The sequence below is a fragment of the Capricornis sumatraensis genome, chromosome 21 (genome assembly GCF_032405125.1).
Source record: "Capricornis sumatraensis isolate serow.1 chromosome 21, serow.2, whole genome shotgun sequence".
NCBI lineage: Eukaryota > Metazoa > Chordata > Mammalia > Artiodactyla > Bovidae > Capricornis > Capricornis sumatraensis.
The window spans coordinates 45786763-45804889 of record NC_091089.1 but is presented as its reverse complement, the minus strand read 5'-3'; positions in this window follow the sequence as shown (position 1 = coordinate 45804889).

The following is an 18127-nucleotide window of genomic DNA, read 5'->3' as shown; positions in this document are numbered from 1 at the left end:
TTATAATCACCAACTCGTATTCCTGCTGTACCAGGCTGTTCTGCTGTGCTGGTACCTGACATTTCAAGTATCACTACTTTGTTATAAGTTTTGAAATTGGGAAGTTTGAGAATCTTCCAACTTTGTCCTTCTTCAAGATTGTTTTGGCTGTTCTGGGTACTTTGCAATTCCATATGAATTTTATAATCAGCTTGTCAATTTCTACATAAAGGCAGGCAGGGTAGTAGGGTTGTCTCAAGTTTGTGCCTTGTTTTGTGGAGTGTCACCGCCTTAATGAATGCGAAGCCTTAGGATCATGAGCATGAGTTGCCTTCATATTTCTTTTAAATCTTTAATTTCCTTCAACGATGTTTTGTGGTTTTCCGAGTGTGAGTTTTATACTTCTTTTGTTACATTTATTCCTATTATTCTTTTTGATGCTCTTGTAACTGGATTTTTATTTTTTTTGGATTGTTAATTGCAGGTGTATAGAAATAACAACTGATTATGTGTATTGATGTATCCTGAAACCTTGCCGGACTCATTTATTCTAACAGTTTTTGTCTTTTGTTGGATTCCTTAGGAGTCTATACACAATCATGTTGTCTGCAAGGAGAGAGTTTTTCTTTTCCAATCTGGATGTCTTTTACTTATTTTTTTATTTATTGGCCTAATTGCCCTGGCTGCTACCCCCAGCACAGTGTTGAATAGAAGTGGTGAAGGTGGACATCCTTGTCTTGTTCATGATCTCAGGGAAAATCATCTATTCTTTTACTATTAAGTGTGATGTAAATTGTTTTTTTTCACTGATGCTCTTTATTAGGTTGAAGGATTTCCATTTTATTTCCAGTTTAAAAAAAATGTTATCACAAACGTTTACCAGGTTTTGTCAAATACTCTTTCTGTGTCTATTGAGGTAATTATGTGATTTTTGTTTCTTATTCTGTTGATATGATGTATTATATGAATTGATTTTCAAATGTTAATCCAACCTTGAAATTCTGGAATGAATTGTACTTGGTCAAGGTGTATAATTCTTTTTATGTGTTGCTGTGTTCATTTTGTTAATATTATTTTGTTGAGGATTTTTGTGTCTATATTCATAAGTGATACTCATTAGTAGTTTATTTTTCTGGTGTCTTTGGTTTAGTTAAAAGATGTTAAATTGGAATCTTCAGCTTTTAATAAACCTGATCATAAGAACTGGTTAAATAGGTTGTATATTTTAAGTAGAGGTTATTTTAAATATGGTAAATGAAATTAATTCAATAGTTCCTTCTTTGTAATTTTCCATGGAAATACTAGGTTCTTTTTCAAACACATGTTCAGAATTAATTGCAGTTTTCTTGAATATGTCTTTACATGGTATATTTTTATTCATAAGATTCTAATCAGTTGGTATTCTACTTAGTCACCAACTAGTGATTGTTAGAAAATGCAAGTTTTTGTGCTGTAATCTGTACAGGTAAGACCTGATGGAGGTCTCATGTCTGACTTGATAACTGTAACAGCAGCAGGCTGCTCTCTCTGGGCTGAGACTCATTTGCCTGTTTGTAAAATGGGATTATGGGAAGGGCCCTGCCTGGAGTTGTGGGTAATCCCTTGTCATCTTTTACAACACTTCTTTTATGTTATAAACTCTTCTTAGTTATTTTACACATTTTTAGGTGCTTTGAAAGAGTTTTCAGTTTTAATGTTGTTTTTAAAATAATTAAGGCAAATTTAAGATGCTAAGTGTGTGCTGTTAGGCGTTTAATTTTGTCATGTTCGTTTCATTGTCTTGCATGAGGACATTTTTTACTAAGTGGAGAAAAATCAGTGTAGGTATAAATAGGTAGATAGCTGAGAATTTCAAATATCCCTAGATGTGCTTGTAGGAATGTTTTATAAATAAATGTCTTCTATCTTATGTGTTAAATCAGAATAAAGGTTGTGAATAGTTGGCATAAAGTATCTGGGTGCTGACTTCACTGCTCTGCTTTAGATGAGGAAAGTTGACCCAATATTTGTAATCCTATAACATAAATAAAATTAAAGTTTACTTCTGCTAAAAAGAAGATAATCTAGTTAAAACTGAAAACTTCAATGGCATTTTGAAAGTGTTACAGGTAAAGAATGATCATTACTTACCAAATCTTGCAAGGGAATAATAATAATACCATTAAAAGAATAGTTAGGAAGTTTGTTTAAAATATTGGAGAGCTTCAGGTTGAAATCTGGGAATCATATCTTTATGAATTTCAATGTCAGTGATTTTCTTCTAAAGATTCTTTAAAAGGGTTTGATGACTAGGCAGAAAGTAGGAGCAAGGGTTGCACTTTCAGCTGAGACGAATGAGCATGCATAGCAAATAGCAGAAAGGAAGACATTGTGCTCCATGAATAACCCTTGAGAAAGGATTAAGTGGCCACAGGAATTCAGGTTCTCAGGACAGTGAGTGAATAGACATGAAAATACAGCTATATCCATAACCTTGCACAAAAATCACCAAGGCAAGGCTTAAAAGATAACTAGAAGGTGGTTCATTCATTGTTCAATTTAATTAAAAGGCAAACCATATGTGTGTTGGTTATGTGTTGACTTTGAAAAAGAAATGAGCCTTTCACGGGGTCAGAGAAAAATTCTAGACTTGAGGGCAGCTCCACCTTTTATCTGTGTACATTAGGGGAAAAGACAAGGTTTTTGGAGTAAAAAGAAAGGGCCAGTTTTCTTTCTTTCTTTTTTAATAAAGATATTAACAGAGGTTTGAAAAAAAGTTTAGCTTCACCTTATCAGTAAGGTATGACTAGTCTGAAAATGGATTATGTCTCTTTACCTTAAACAACCTGAAATTCTGGTCTCTTAAAAGTTTCGTTGAGAATTCTATATTTTCAAGAAATTACTGTTAAACATCAACATCTTTCTATCAAATACAGATATTTTTGTACTGTTGTGTTATTTTCTATTTCCCACTGGGATTAAGAAGTTAAGCTACTGCTTAGCTTTTGAAATCCAGTGAGAACTTTAAGGTAACATGGCTAAAACAGAGAATCTGGAAAGCTTATGTTGTTGGAAGTAAATTTGGATTACTTTGGCAACTGGCAGTAATTTAAATCATATAACCCCTGCAGATTCAAATTTCCCTAAGAGTGAAATAGTGACTTGGCTAAAAATTTAGGTCTCTTGAGGTCTTTTCCAAATCAAATCTTAACTAATTGAAGCTAATAATTTCACTAACATTCATGATAAGAATACCATCTTTCCTTCTTTTTTTTTTTTTTTTCAAATTTTATTTATTTATTTGGCTGCTCCGGGTCTTAGTTGTAGCATGTGGGATCTAGCTCCCTGACCAGGGATTGAACCTGGGCCCCCTGCACTGGGAGCTCAGAGTCTTAGCCGTTGGACCACCAGGGAAGTCCCTACCATCTATCTTTCTTTCTTGGTTTAGAACTAACTGTTTCAAAGAAGAATCACGTTAAGAAGTTGAAATATAACTATTGTTTGACCTTGGGTTTCCCAGAGTCCCCCATGGACATACCAATATGCTACTATTCATATATTTCACCTCACTGCTCTACTTTTCCTCATTTTTTATAGGTGGGTGTATAACTTCATCTCATCAAGGTGGGTTAGGTAAACTTATATGATACAGAAAATGTGGGAAAACACTGGTTTAGGTTATAATTTAGTAAAAGGACAGTAATGGATTTTTTTTACATGTTTTCCGATAATCATATTTCTTTACCATAAAAAAAGAGCTAATTCTTTACAAGTTTATAGACTTGAGGAAAACAATTTTGTTGTGTTCTTACCTGGGCCAATGTACTTCTAGTTCTGCATATAAGGTTTGCATGACTAATTTTAAGGATTTTTGGTTAAACTTTAGTCTGATAACCCAGTGACAAGAGATGAGTTTCAAATTGCATTTAGAATTGTTGATAGAATTCCCCTCCTTAGAGGAGTGATCATGTATAGCCTTTGATGGGGATGGAGTCATGTAGATGGTGGTGAAGATGAGGGCTCTGGGGGTAACTGCTCGGGTGAAACTAAAGTGCTGATGAATTCATCAGGGAGATGGGGCATCACATCATTTATTTAAAGTGTTTAAACTATCAAAAGTTTAATTGCTGCCACTGCTTAGTCGCTCAGTCGTGTCTGACTCTCTGACCCCATGAACTGTAGCCCACCAGGCTCCTCTGTCCATGGGGATTCTTCAGGCCAGAATGCTGGTGTGGGTTGCCATTTCCTTCTCCAGGGGATCTTCCTGACTCAATCGATCATATTGGTAGATACGAATTTTATAGCATCTGCTTTTTATTATACTCTTGATAGGTGTAGGTGGGATGAAGTCTCAGGACTTTTTTCGTGCTGTGGGCTAATTGAGAGAGATGTTTTATGCAGCAGAAAGAGCTGGGCTGGTCAGAATGTCTGGATCCCAGTCCTGCATCTTTAGTCACCAGCCCTGTGTTTTGTTGTGTTTATGATGTCATCTGTAAGATAGATAATGTCTGACCTTCAAGTTGTATAAGTGAGGAAAGCACTTTGCAAGTATAAAAAAAATCACTGTAAAGTTATAAGGTATTATAATTGTGGGCAGAGAAAATTTAGGTGATAACACTGAAAAAAATATGCTGTTCTATTTTTTTCCTTTTTGGTGCACTTTTCTAGGTGAATGTGCCTCTTAGGAGCAGTTATCTGAGTGTCTGGGATAAGCGTGGGCTGCACAGGCAGCGTGTCCCCCGAAAGGCCGTGCTCCCTGAAAGACTCGGAGCAGCTCAGCCAGCATGTCCAGAGTGTGAAACACGAAGTACATTTATTCTGCGAAAATGATAAGTAAATATAAGATGATAAAACATCTCAAGGATTCCATTGTTTAATAAATATATAACAGCAAAATCAATAAAAACTAAAACTACATTCAGAGTAAATAACACAGGCCACCACTTTTCACAGACCTCAGCATCTGAAGATGGCATTCAAATGTTGATCTGAGTTGTGCAGACATTTTAACTACATAGAGTGACTTTTTAAAGGTAGTGAAGCCACAGAATAAGAAAATGACAGAAATTGGAACAAAGTAAACTGTACATAAAGATGTTCGAATCTTTGAATTTGAGTTGAGAATGAGAAACTGAGAAGGTTCCGAGCTACACCACAGTGTTGGTTGAACCTGCAGAGGTGGTGTCAGCCTCTGAGAGCCTCTGAGTTGTCAGTGGTCACTTTCTAAGAGTCCTGGGGGTGATAGTTGGGGCTTATCCAGATTGCAAAGGGTTCTGAAAAATCATATAAAAGTTAGTACAATTACACTCTGTATAAAAAAGCATCAAGTGTTTGGGGGTATACAATGCATGGATTTATAACAAGATAGCTAGGATTTTTAAGGATTTACCTTTTACTTTTTCTGCATACAGAAGGAACATCAAACATTTAACTAGTCATCTTCAGTTCAGTTCAGTCTCTCAGTCATGTCCGACTCTCTGTGACCCCATGAATTGTAGCACGCCAGGCCTCCCTGTCCACCACCAACTCCCAGAGTTTACTGAAACTCATGTCCATCAAGCCGGTGATGCCATCCAGCCATCTCATCCTCTATCATCCCCTTCTCCTCCTGCCCCCAATCCCTCCCAGCATCAAGGTCTTTTCCAGTGAGTCAACTCTTTGCATGAGGTGGCCAAAGTATTGGAGTTTCAGCTTTCACATCAGTCCTCCCAATGAACACCCAGAACTGATCTCCTCTAGGATGGACTGGTTGGATCTCCTTGCAGTCCAAGGGACTCTCAAGAATCTTGCCACAACTTAATTCCACATATGCACACAAAGGCAAGAAATTTAAACACAATATATCAGTAATGAATTTGGCAAAAATAAAAGCCCTTCTGTTGTATGTAATATTGTATATTCCTGTGATTTAGTGCCAAATTATTTTTCTTGCTAAAATCTATTCATATTTAAAAAAATTATCACTTAGGAAGGGAAAACAATCCTGTTGTGAATCTTTTTAAAGACTACATCTTTTAAAGTTAACATTGAAGGTTAAATTTGGATTTCTTTTCCTCACTTCCGCTCTCTTCTTTCTGTCATTGTTCTCCTGAGATTTATTTACTGCCCTATCCCAGGATTACCAAGTGTCTGGCTCATGGGTTGCTCAGTTGATTAAATCATTTGGTGGTTTTTTTTTTTTTTTCAGTTCAGTCGCTCAGTCGTGTCTGACTCTTTGGGACCCCATGGACTGCTGCACGCCAGGCCTCCCTTGTCCATCACCAGCTCCCAGAGTTTACCCAGACTCATGTCCATTGAGTCAGTGATGCCATCCAACCATCTCATCCTCTGTCATCCCCTTCTCCTGCCTTCAATCTTCCCCAGCATCAGAGTCTTTTCAAATGAGTCAGTTGACCATTATCAGGTGACTGAAGTATTGGAATGTCAGCTTCAACATCAGTCCTTCCAGTGAACATTCAGGTCTGATTTCCTTTAGGATGGACTGGTTGGGTCTCCTTGCAGTACAAGGGACCCTTAAAAGTCTTCTCCAACACCACAATTCAAAAGCATCAATTCTTTGGCACTCAGCTTTCTTTATAGTCCAACTCTCACATCCATACATGACTACTGGAAAAACCATAGCCTTGACTAGATGGACCTTAGTCAGCAAAGTAATGTCTCTGCTTTTTAATATGCTGTCTAGGTTGGTCATAACTTCTCTTCCATGGCAAGTGTCTTAATTTCATGGCTGCAGTCATCATCTGCAGTGATTTTGGAGCCCCCCAAAATAAAGTCTGACACTGTTTCTACTGTTTTCCCATCTATTTGCCATGAAGTAATAGGACTGGATACCATGATCTTAGTTTTCTGAATGTTGAGCTTTAAGCCATCTTTTTCACTCTCTTTCACTTTCATCAAGAGGCTCTTTAGTTCTTCGCTTTCTGCCATAAGGGTGGTGTCATCTGCATATCTGAGGTTAATGATATTTCTCCCGGCAATCTTGATTCCAGCTTGTGCTTCATCCAGCCCAGCGTTTCTCATGATGTACTCTGCATATCAGTTAAATAAGCAGGGTGACAATATACATACAGCCTTGATGTACTCCTTTTCCTGTTTGGAACCAGTCTGTTGTTCCATGTCCAGTTCTAACTGTTGCTTCCTGACCTGCATACAGATTTCTCAAGAGGCAGGTCAGGTGGTCTGGTATTCCCTTCTTCTTCAGAATTTTCCACAGTTTGTTGTGGTTTTTTGAGGAAGGACAAAAATGTTTGTGACTTTTGGCTGTAATTAAGTGCAACACTGCAGCAATATCCCATAAGGCCAGAAGATGGTGCTATTGTCTATCAAAGTAGACCATTCCTCTGTTTCTCTGTATTACTCAAAACCAGTGCTTTAGGGGCCTCCCTAGAGGCCAGTTATGAAGACTCCAGGCTTCCATGGCAAAGGGTTGGGGTTTCATCCCTGGTAGGGGAACTAAGATGCCACGAGGCAGAGTCAAACAAAAACAAAACTAATAAAGTCATCTGTATTCTCAAAATTCACACGGGGTCTAAACTTTTAAAACAGCAAAAATTCAGCATTAGTTTCTATGTTTTTAATCAAGAGGTTTTGTATATCTACATCTATCCTATCTATGTCATCATGTAAGGAATTTGACCTTTGTCTTTTCGGGGATGTGGCACACACAGTGCATTTTTTACAAATTGGATTATAAACCGGTAATTAAGTGACATTACTTCAAAGGTTTGTTTTGTGTATCTTGTAATGAAATTATAATAGAGTGCCCAGGGAGAAGCTTTTCCTTCCTCTTTCAAAGTCTTATCTATTCTTGCTTTTTGTCTTCTCCCTATTCCTGCTTTATGTACTGTGGTGTCTTAGGCATTAAGAATCGACTTGTATTAATAATTTCTACTATAAGATGCAGTTGTTGAGGGTGCAATATCTAACACTGCACATAAAACTGCCTTAAAATGTTTATTGGTATTTACCATTAGATACATACCTTACTGATAGATGCTTTCAACTCTGTAAGGTTCTCATACAGGACTAGTCTGAGAGTGGAGTGTTACCAATTAAACTCATTTGCCAAGGAGCGATTGTTTTATCCAAGAACTCTCTTTTATCACACACTTAATGGTCCATCGTGGCCCAGGAGGATTTTTTTCCTTTTCTTCTATAGCTAAATGTCCGTGTGATAGCGGTTCATGAGGTGTGAACAGACTGGGTTAGCTTGGCTATGTAGGCGTGTGGTCACTGGGAACATTATCTTGGTGAAAAGTTGTACAAACGTCACAAACGAATCCGAAGGACGTCTGCGATTGTTTGCTACAAGCTTGTACCCCAGGCCTTGATCCGTGCGCTTGGGAGAAGCCAGTGAGCAAAACCCATAAAGACCCTGTCCTCCTGGGGCTTCACTCCCTCGTGAAGTTGGGAGCGGAGAAGGAGGTTATCCGAGGGAACGGTGCGTTGATGGCGACAGTACCCAACCGAGCAAAACAGGACGCGAGGGAGAGACCAGGCGACTACGAAGTCTGTCCCAGCGTGGAGGCCGGCGTGGGTGTGATGCAGGTGCGACTGCAGGCGAGGTGCGACTCCTGGCGGCGGGGCCAACCTGGGGGCGGGGCTCGGAGTGCGCGGAGAACCGGGGACAGAGGAGGGGCGGAGCCAGACCGTCAGTGGAGGCGGGGTTATGGGCGGGGCGCGCCCCTGGGGCGGGGCTTGGAGGGCGGGGCGAACCCCAGGGCTGTGCGCCGCGGGGCGGGGCCGCGGACGCCATTGCGCCGCTACCGGCTGGCGGTGGTCTCGTCAGGCGCGCGGGCCCACGCCTAGTCCCTCGGCCCTCCCCCAGCTCAGTTCTGCAGCCCGGTCCCGGCCTGGTCTCCGCCCTGTCCCCGCGGCGGCGCGCGCGGCACGTGGGGCGGGGTTCCGGGGATGAGGCGGCGGCGGCGCGCAGAGACGATGCTCCGCAGCTGAGGAGACGCGGCGCCCCGAGCGCGGCGCCACCCGCGGGATGGCTCAGCCGGTCGGCCCGGAGGGCGGCGAGGGGCCTCCGGACGCCGGGGCGGCCGCGGGCTCGCAGGACGCGCTGAGCCTGGAGGAGATCCTGCGGCTCTACAATCAGCCCATCAACGAGGAGCAGGCGTGGGCCGTGTGCTACCAGTGCTGCGGCTCCCTGCGCGCCGCGGACGCCGGCCGCCGCCAGCCCCGCCGCCGGGTGCGCTCGGCCGCGCAGATCCGCCTGTGGAGGGACGGCGCCGTCACCTTGGCGCCCGCCACCGGCGACGCGGGTGAGCCGTCCCCCGCGACCCCCTTCCCCCGCAGGAGGCCCGCCGCGGGCCCTTTCCCCACCGCTCGCGACCCTCAGTCCCCAGCTCCGAACCCCGGACCCTTCTTCCTCGCGGCCCCCATTTCCCACGATCCACGGAGGACCCTCACCCGGGCGCCGGCCCCACCAGGACCCTCCCCTACCCCAGCCTTCGGCCCTCCGACCTGCTTACTTCTCAGTCTCCCACTGGAGGACCTTGGCCGAGGCCCCGGGCCCTTCCCCCACCGCGGTCCCCCATCTCCCACGGAGGACCCCCGCCGCGCCCCGGGCCCTTCCCCCCAGCTCCCCCTCCCCCGCCCCGGGAGGCCGGGGACGCGGGCCAGGTCTGCGGCCGAGCGCCGCGGGAGTGGGTTGGTGCGTGGGCGAGGGTCTGGAGGCGGCCCCGGGAGGGGGCATGGGTCTGAGGGTCAGTTTGCGGCCTGTCGAGGCGACCAGCCGGCGGCCGGCGGGGGAGGAGCGGGGTCGGTCGTGGGACGCGCGCTCGTGCGGCTCGCGGCCGAACCCAGGTGGGATGCGCTCGGCGCTGCCCAGGTTCGCCCGCACCTGGTCCCCGGCCGCTGCGCCTTCGCGGGAAGCTGTCAGCAGATCATGGTTTTCAGAGATGGGCAGCGATATTCCCTCGGTTGGAAATGTAAAGAAATCTGAGCCCTGAGGGGAATTCTGCTATTTGGGGAGAAATGAAGAGACTGGTTAAAAACAGACAAACAATATAATACGATTTCCTTGTACGTTAAATTTTATTGTAATGAAAAACAGGCTTGTAAAGTAAAAAGTCGACTGGATGTCGGATAGAATGGGTTTTACTTAGGTTATTATCTAATGTAAATTCTTTGGGATTATCACCTGCCCATCAGTGTATAGCTGCAGTTTACCCAAATATCTGTCGATGTTAAAGAGATTGGTAATATGTTTCTTCTATTAGTTTTTGTTTAATTCAGTCTTCTGAGGGACAAATATGTTAAAAACATTTAAAAAATCTACTCTTAGTTTTAGAAAGTTGATGGAAGTGTCAGAATGCTTAAAGTGAAAGATGTACTTCAGAATAGAGTTTTAATGAAAATTCTTATTGATTAGAATAGAGAACAGTCAAAAGAGTGTGTTATCAGTTCTGTCAATTCCAACAGAACACTTATTATTTATATTTGGTGTTGGGTAAACAGATTTTTAGAATTTTGTTTAAAGCCAGTCTTTTAATGATTGTTTTGAAATTATTTCAAACAAATTTTTAGTTTATTTGATGTGTCTATTGCTTTTAAACTTGGACAATATTAGTGGGAAATAGTTGCAGTTATAATTTATTTACAGTATATTAATATGATATGAAAATATACTTTTATAATATACAGCAAAACCATGCCTGGAGATCCAAGATTTCAAGGGGAAAAGTGTTTGTGTGCAGCCTGCTTTTAGAAGTCGCATTAGTTGTGATGACTTCTAGAAAGAACAAACTTCTTTTTGTTTACATTATCCTTGAATTTAATCCCAGATTTCAAGTTGTGTTTGTGAACCTACCAGTAGTTTAGTTGTCAAAGATTGATGGATTCTGGTGGTAGGTTTTTAAAAAGTCATAACCTTATGTTGAAATGATTTACATTTTATATCATTGGTATGAATGATAGTGTATTGATCTCTTGGAATACATTCTGGCTCTCTGGAGAGAATGGCAGAGTTGTTTCCCACAGCAGCAGTATTGGACTTGTAATCTATCCTTTTCCTCCTCTGTTGTGGAGAGAGCCCCATCAAAGTTGCTAAAATGGTCTTCAGCTTTCTGGGTCAATTGATTGAAAATCTGGGAAGTTCATACAAAAATATTGTTTATATTAGATAATTTCTTTCTAGTATTAAGAGTAGTTGTGTGGTGGTGGAAGGCACCCTATCTTCTGAACGTTTACTCTTGATTCTTAAAAACGGTGTACAACTTGGTACTCTGCACCCTTGTATAAATTCTGTTTTTAAGGAGAAATGGTAATCATGAACTTCCATTCTAAGAAGCACTTTGTTTTTTGTTATAAGATGTTTAGCATAATTGTTGGCATTTGACAGCATTTGTATTTTCAGATGTTATCCATTGACTTACTTCTAAATGCAGGTTGAGGAGTGATGTGCTCAAATTCATATTGGTAACTCTTTGAATCAAATCCTGGTCTTTTAACCTCTAGCCTTTGTGGAAAGGAACAGGTTTGGTTTGATTTGGAATCATGATTCCTTCCATTTCTGGATGAGTGACCTTGAATAGTCCTTAATTTGCCTGAGTTCAACCTCTCATCTATAAAATGAGAATAGATCACTTTTCTCCCATGGGATGGAGGTTTAAGTGAGATGGTATGTGTAAAGTGCCTAATGCAAGGCTTGATAGGTAGCAACTACTCAGTAAAATTTAGTTCCCTCTCTCCCTGATCTTGTGGTCCTTTCACAGCACCATGGTGCTTCTGTATTTTTTTACCCAGAATTGGGACACATGTCGAGTTTATGGATTCTCAGCCTATGCACTGACATTTTTGACTGAATAGCTCTTTGTTGTGGGCACTCTCCTTTGCCTGTGTAGGGTGTTGAGCATCATCCCTGGGGTCTATCCACCAGATGCTGGTCATCACCCGCCCCCTCTCCCAGCTGAAGTCTCCAGGCTTGGCCAGCTGTCCCTGGTTGAGAACCCCTGGTCTGGGAGGTGACAGGTGTTATTTATGGGGAATCTTTATGCTGGTCACTGTTCCCTCTGCCGTTGTTGAATAGTTGGTTCTTACCACTATCAGCAGTGTCACTCCATTTAGTTCCATAGAAAGAAATAGCACTTCCCATTCATTCTTGGTTTTGGAATTGAATGTGGTAGCAGTAATTGATTTTTAGTTCTTGTTTTCTTTTAATAGTATCAGCACATACAGAATATCCCCATTTGGGTTGAATTAAAAAGTTAGAAATGCATTGTAAGAGAAATAGAAAAATGTAGGAGGCATGGAAATGAAACCAATATTAGAAGAAAACAAGAATGGATAATTTTATTTAGCATTCAGATGTAACTTTAAGTCATTTACTAATGTGTCCATGATAGTAGCATGATATAGGGCTGAAGGAGATTAAAGAAGAAGGAAAAATTAGTTCTTTAGAGAATATTTTAAGAGGCAGAAAATATGAATCAGGATCTTAAAATGGGTAGTATGTTTATGAAGTATTTCTGTGATGACAGGAGGGTGATTTTTTGGTTAGAATCAAGAGGGTATGTGATTTATCTTAGGTGGCTTACTTAAAATTTTAATTTTCCCCAGTGTTTATGTGTTTGTAGTCATAAAAAGACATTATTGCCTGGTATAAAAGTTTCTTATATACATGTTGATGAAGTTTTCATTCACATCATTAATTCAGAAGTTAGACACTCACTCAGGCTCCTGATACACAATCTTCTGTTTATCACCGGTGCACTTGACTGACCTTCAGACCAGTTTTAATATACCTGTTCTTTAGAGAGTAGTCATTGATAGGATTTAGTTTGTATTCCCGGCTCCGCTAAAGTAGAATGTGTTTTTCCTGTGATCCACAGGAGTTATTAACAGTAGTTCTAGAGCTGAGAACTGCTGTATGATCTTAGCAGCCCTGTGGACCTTAAATAGCCATCTGATGAAAATATTTTTGATGTATATTTAGCTTTAGATGTATAAAGAACACTTTCAAAACTATGAGCACATCTTGGTTTAAAATAATGGTAAGATTGGTAATAGGTTTTTCCAGGAAGAACAGTGGAATGCATATTATTAAAGACATCCCTTGATGTAGGGGCCATTGGGGCTTTGTTTGGAATTTGAGAAGAGATGTGATCAGTGAGGCTTCTTGGCAGGGTTCATGCCATTTGATGGGTATTGAATAATACCCTTTTTGAATTTAAAGAGAGACAGTAGTGAAAACATGTGTGAAAACATTAATTTTTGTCAAAGTAGTGAAAAGTAGTGAAAGGTCAAAGTAGTGAAAACATGTTTTAAAACATTAATTTTTTTTTTTTACTCTTCATATTTTTTCTTGAGTGTATGCATCCTTATTGTTAAATGAAAGGAATACTTGAGATCTATGTGCCCAGCGTAGAGGTCAGGGGTGAATGACAGTGTTATGGGTTGGTGAAATACCTTGTCATTTATATCAACAGATAAGAATTATTATATTTGAACAATATGTCCAGATATGTGGGCTTAATTCAATTTTAAAAACATGCGTTGAGTCCTTTCTGTGTGCATGCAGTGTTCAGGTTTCCATGGGTGATGTAAATATAAATAGGTTTAGTCATTATAGAGGAGAAAATAGAACATAAATAGAGTGACCAGTTTGCCATGAAGCTAACACAGCGGAACTTGAAACCTGCTTCTCATACAGTCCCCTTCCAGGCCTCTGGAAGGGGTTTTAGCTATGTGTTGAGATGATTGTTTGCAAGATTAAGATAATTTAGCTGTAATCAGTTAAGATTGCTGTCATCATTGGCTCCAGCTTACTTTCCAACAATGAAAATCCCATAGACAGAGGAGCCTGGCAGGCTACATTCCATAGAGTCACAGAGTTTATCATAACTGAGCCCACACACACACTCACAACCTTCCACTTGGGTCTTGTGAGAGTGGCCATAGACACTTTTGGAAGAGATTTTGGAATAATGAGAGCCCGCTGTGGCTCAGATTTAGGTAAAGAACCTGCCTTCAATGCAGGAGACCCGGGTTTGATCCTTAAGTCAGGAAAATCCCCTGGGAAAGAGAATGGCAACACACTCCAGTATTCTTGCCTGGACAATTACATGGACAGAGGAACCTGCTGGGCTACAGTCCATGGGGTCGCAGAGAGTCGGACACCACTGAGCGACTAACATTAAGGTCTTGAAATAATTGGTTTGTGGTTTTGTATCTGTATTTCTGCCTCATGCAGAGGGTGGGCAAGTATTAGTCATATATAGATACTGGTTCGTAAGTAAGTTGGGACTCTGTGGGGAAGCTATTTGCTTTACTAAGAGTTTTTGACTAAGTTTAGAAGGAAAAAAATCATTGATCTGCCAAAGACTGTGGGTTGATAAGAGACAGTGAGTTGCACTCTGCCTGTCTTGTCTGTGAACTCGAAATAACTTTCCTACTCGATTTCTGCACAATGGCAGCAGTTCCCATCCCACCTTCACAGTAGTGTCATTGAGTCCCATGGTATTTCCCATTTGCTTCCTGTTGGCTAAGTAGAAAAAAGGAAACTTCCCTCTCCCAGATACAGTACTTGTTTAAAACTATGAGGACGATATCCCTGTTGCCAAATTGCCAAATGTAATTTTTTTTAAAGTAATTTATAAAATGAGATAATTTTAGAAAAAAAGTTGCACAGATAGTGCAGAGGGTTCCTGTGTGTCTCTTAACCCTGTTCCCTCCTTGTTAATATCTTATATTTCTGGGTACATTTGTGAAAACTAACCATCAGCATATTACTGTTAACTAAACTCCCGACTTCATTTGGATTTCCCTAGTTTTCCATTAGTGTCGTTTTTCTGTTCCACAGTCCCGCCCAGAACAGCTGAAGTGCATTTAGTCATTATGGCTCACTAGTCTCTTCTGCTCTGTGGCTGTTTCTCAGACTTTCCTTGTTTCTCATGACCTTCGCAGTTTTGAGGAGGGTTGGCTGGGGGTTTTGCAGAATATCCTTCTGTTTAGGTTTGCCTGATGTTTTCTTGACTGGACTGATGTTTTGCATTTGCGCAGAGAGTACTAGGAAGGGGCAGGGCCCCCCTTGTCACATCGGACTTGGGCATGTGGTGTCTAGACAACACTTCTAGCAATGTGAATCTTGTTTGCCAGACTTCTCCTCTAACATTTTTACTGTTTTTGCCTCTTCTATACTTTATCCTTTGAGCTGCAATCACCGGGGTCTCCTGAAGTGGTGAATATTTACTTAGTATTTTTTGAAATTCTTTTATAAGGAAGATTTGACTCTTCTCCCTGTTTGCTTATTTATTCTATCATTTATTAAGTCTGGAATCTTGTATATTTTATACTTTGTTACCTGTTACCAGGTTATTTCTTTTGTTGCTCAAATTGTTCCAACTGTGGCCATTGGAGGTTCCTTCACGTTGGCTCCTGTGTCCCTCTATGCCCCTCTCTCTTGTGTTAAGCACTTACTTTCTGCACTACACAGTGTTTCAGGGATTATCCTATGTATTTTCTTCCCTAGCCCTGGAATTAGATGTATCTCCAAGGAGCTCAGGGGTGGGTGTCCCTGTTGCTACTGAGGTTGTTTTATTTTTAATACAGAAGAAGAATGAAGTGGTAAAAGGCTTCATTACTTTTGTTGTTCAGATTTCGTTAGATTTGAAAAGTATCTCTGTCTGGTACCTCGCCTTTACTGGCTTGCACCACTCTCTGCCTATATATTCATTCCTCTGTTCAGCGGTTGTTTACTAAACACCACAGAGCCAAGTTGAGTAGGAAGGTTCAGACAGTCTGCCCAAGCTGTTTATCATAAGCAAGCGATACCTGGGAGCTGAAGCCAGAGGAGCCTATATTGGGGTACAAACTTGGATGAACTGGAGCTAATGGGAGGTCAGTGAAATGTGGCCTGGGGTCGTCTGGATTAACTGAGATACTTGGATGCTCAAGAACTGGTTTGGGATAAATCTTGGGGACATTGGCGTCCCTCTTGCAAGTTCTTCTTGCATCTCTGGGCTAGAGGTGTCCCTGAAGCAGCAGCAGAACCATGCAGAATGGTCACTGATAACACAACTACCAGATGAAAGGTAGTTCCCTGTTTTGTGAACATGTGTCTTCATTACAGCTCTGAAGTGCAACATGCAGATAAAATGTACTCATCCTGATGTCTTAAACCAAACAAAAGAGGTGAAAACAAAGAATCATTGGGCAAATGGATTTTGGTGTTGTCTACATACTTTACAGCATTACATGGGATCTTGATTACTTAGAGATTAGAAAAATACTGATATATATAAATAGTAGTACAAGTTTATTAAGAAAGGTAATAATGTTTTCCCTACTTCTAACTTCTAAGTAATTATTTTTGAGTGGCAGTATAATAAGGTCAGGACTAGACAAGATTTTTTTTTTTGCATGGCTTTTCAGTTTATTCAACTTATCTGGTCCAGACTTTGCTGTTCTCAGGGCAATATCTAACTGGGATTCTATTGATTTTAAATAGACATACTGTTTTGCTGCTTGCACTGTCCTCATCATACAAAGTAAGACATCAAGAAAATGTTATACCAGATTTTTATGCAATTTGGGCAGGTTTCACCTAGGTGCTCATCAGTTCAAAGCCGTTTTTTATTTTAGTGATGATAGGCTGATAATCAGAATCTCTTAAAGACTCTTTGGTATGTGTTGTGTCTATTTGAAAATAATTAAACCATTGACCACTTCTCTCCTGTCTAAAAATCTAATTTGACATTTCCTCCTCAAAACTTCTTTCCTTTTTTTTTTTTTTTGGAAGTTCAGTATACATACAGAAAAGTGCACAAATCATTAATGACACAGTGTTATAAATACTAACCTGATTAAGAACAAAAGAATATTACCAGTAGCCATCCACATTTAATCAGTGTCTTAGTTTATCACCATACCTTGGACTTAATTGCTTGTGAACTCTATTTGTGTGGAATCTTACATTTTGTGATGTGTGTGTGTGGCTGGCTGGCTGCTTTTGTTCAACATCTTGTTAGACAGAATTATTTGTTGTTGCATGTTGCTTTATATTGTTTTTATTGCTATACAGTATTCAGTTGTATGAAAATACCAAAGTTGATTTACCCGTTCTGTTGCTGATAGACGTATGAATTGTTTGGAGTTTTTGGCTATTTCAAATAGGATTGCTGTGAACTCTTCTGAATATCCGTGTGTACTTCTGTTAGGTGTGTATCTAGTAGACTTGCTGGGTTGTTGCATGTATCTCTTGAGTTTTAGTAGATGTGCCCAAGCAGTTTTACAAAGTGCTGGTTTGTGTTTACCTTTCTTACTTGCAGTGTGTCTGTTGCTCTGCATCCACCCTAATACTTGGAAATGTGGTTAACAAATGAGAAGTGTAGCTATTTGGGTTGTACATATTTTTTAAAGTACTTTGGCCACCTCATGCGAAGAGTTGACTCATTGAAAAAGACTCTGATGCTGGAAGGGATTGGGGGCAGGAGGAGAAGGGGACGACAGAGGATGAGATGGCTGGATGGCATCACTGACTTGATGGACATGAGTTTGAGTGAACTCCGGGAGTTGGTGATGGACAGGGAGGCCTGGTGTGCTGCAATTCATGGGGTCGCAAAGAGTCGGACACGACTGAGCGACTGAAGTGAACTGAATGGTTTTATGTTTCATTTATCTGATGGCTAGTCAGGTTGAGTGCCTTTTTATGTTTATTTTTCATAAGGATGAAAAGGAACTTCTGTGAAGTTCCTGTTCAGGTCTTTTGACCGTTTCTCTATTATTATTATTTTTTAATATTTGGTCTCACCCACCTCTCTGCATGTGAAACTTAGTTCCCCAATCAGAAGTTGAGCCTGCACTCACTGTTCCTCTGGAAGCCAGAGTCTTAACCACTGGACTGCCAGGGAAGTCCCAGGTTTTTTTCATATATATGTAAAAGTTACGGTTGTAACTAACTTACTGGGATTAATTATATTCACAGTGTTTTACAACCATCACCACCATATGTTTCCAAAATTTTTCATCACCCAAACTGAAACTGTAACCATTAAATAATAATTGCCCATTCTTCCCTTTCTAAGCCTCTGGTAACTGCTAATCTACTTATGTTACGTTTTTTGTCTCTTCTTATTTTCACATGTTCTGATTTTTGTATACTCTGGATTTGAGCCATTTGCCAGCTATGTGTACCTTCTCCAGCTCTGTGACTTTCCATTTCACC